General features: G+C 51.7%; 1 pseudogene; it reads right to left on the bottom strand.

Annotated features, from left to right (window-relative positions):
• Nucleotides 1-696: 696 nt before the first annotated feature.
• On the bottom strand, nucleotides 697-861 carry LOC125483875 (annotated as a pseudogene).
• Between the last annotated feature and the right edge of the window lie 1,117 nt (nucleotides 862-1,978).

Raw genomic sequence — 1,978 nt, 5'->3', positions numbered from 1 at the left:
AGTGTTGGCAGGTGATTTTCTTTTACTTCTGATGCCATGTGTGGATATTCAGGGATGGTGTTGGTGGGAAGTTGTGGCATGTACCAGGGATGAGATGATAACATTCAGCGCAAGTGCTGAACATGCAGAAAAGGAGATATTAACAGTTACCTTGGAACAAGTATATTTGGAGAAAGTTGGGTGAAAGTATTGAGAGAAAGTACTTTGGTGGCACGGTGGCTCAGTGGTTAGCATTGCTGCCTCACAGCACCAGGACACAGATTCGATTCTAGCCTTGGGTGACTGCCTGTGTGGAGTTTGCGCATTATCCCCGTGTCTGCGTGGGTTTCCTCCGGGTGCTCCGGTTTCTTCCCACAGTCCAAAGATGTGCAGGATAGGTGGATTGGCCATGCTGAATTGCCTGTAGTGTTCAGGGAGGGGTAGATTAGGTGGGTTATATGTTTGGCTGGGATGCTCTGAGGTTCGGTATGGACTTGTTGGGCTTACGGGCCTGTTTCCACACTGTAGGAATTCTATGATACGGTTCCAGAGTATTGAGCAGATGCTGGAGAATCTGAGATAACAAGGTGTAGAGCTAGATGAACACAGCAGGCCAAGCAGCATCAGAGGAGCAGGAAGGCTGACGTTTTGGGCCTAGACCCTTCTCCAGAAATGGTTCTTAAAGTATTGATCAGGCTGCTTTTCAAATTGGTTTAATGAGACTGAACCATTCCTGGAAACACTGCAATACCAGGACGATGCATAGAGTGGATGAAGCAAGCTCCTATTCCAACTCCCTGCTCCAAAAATCAGTTTACTATAGGGTCCTTAAGTAAAGGACATATCAGATATTAAAGCTGATAAGAATATACAAAAAGAAATAGACACATTTGCACACCTACCCAGTCATGCTAGCTGCTCTGGGTTACCCTGGGGGTACGCACACCAAGTAAAGGAAAAAAGAAAAACAAAATCTCCGGCGATCATCTGTACCAGTAGTCATAGTTGGCCCCCTGAACAGTTGGAGGAGGCACCAGCTGGGCCCAGTTACTGAAAAGGGCCCTGTTACATTTCGGCCGAGGGGCCTTACACGGTGGTCTTTCCCCACTGCGCCTTGGTGGCGGCTGCCCCAAGCTTTAGCGCGACCTTCAACACGTAGTCCTGAACCTTGGAGTGCGCCAGTCTACAACACTAGGCCGGGGTTAGTTCTTTCAACTGGAAGACGAGCAAGTTGCAGGCAGACCAAAGAGCGTCTTTCATCGCATTGATGGTCCTCCAGGCGCAGTTGATGTTGGTCTCGGTGTGCGTCCCGGGAAACAGCCCATAGAGCACGGAGTCCCGTGTCACGGAGCTGCTCGGGACGAACCTCGACACAAACCATTGCATTCCCCTCCAGACCTCCTGTGCTTAGGTGCACTCCAGAAGGAGGTGATTGACTGTCTCGTCCACTCCGCAGCCACCTCGAGGGCAGTGTGCGGTGGCGCAGAGAGCCCGGGCATGCAGGAACGATCTCACTGGCCGAGCCCTTCTCACCACCAGCCAAGCAATGTCCTCGTGCTTGTTAGAAAGTTCTGGCGATGAGGCATTCTGCCAAACGACTTTGGCAGTCTGCGAGGGGAACCACCCGACAGGATCCAAGCTCTACTTTTCCGAAGGATCTCAAGGACGCTACATGCCGACCACTGCCTGACGGCCTTGTGGTCAAAGATGTTTCCCTTCAAAAATTTCTCGATGAAGGACAGGTGGTATGGGACGGTCCAACTACTTGGAGCGTTCCGCGGCAGCGAGGCCAAGACCATACTTCACAACACCGGGGACAGGTAGAACCTCAGTAAGTCGTGACACCTCGTGTTTGCATACTGAGGATCTACGCACAGCTTGATGCAGCCGCACACAAAGGTAGCCATCAGGGCGAGGGTGGCGTTCGGCACATACTTCCCCCCCATTTTCTAGGTCTTTGTACATGGTGTCCCTGCGGACCCGGTCCATCCTCGAACCC

This window comes from Rhincodon typus, chromosome 8, assembly GCF_021869965.1.
Source record: "Rhincodon typus isolate 14 chromosome 8, sRhiTyp1.1, whole genome shotgun sequence".
In the NCBI taxonomy this organism is placed as follows: Eukaryota; Metazoa; Chordata; class Chondrichthyes; order Orectolobiformes; family Rhincodontidae; genus Rhincodon; species Rhincodon typus.
Note: the sequence above shows the minus strand (reverse complement) of the source record. Positions and strands in the feature narration are given on the sequence as shown.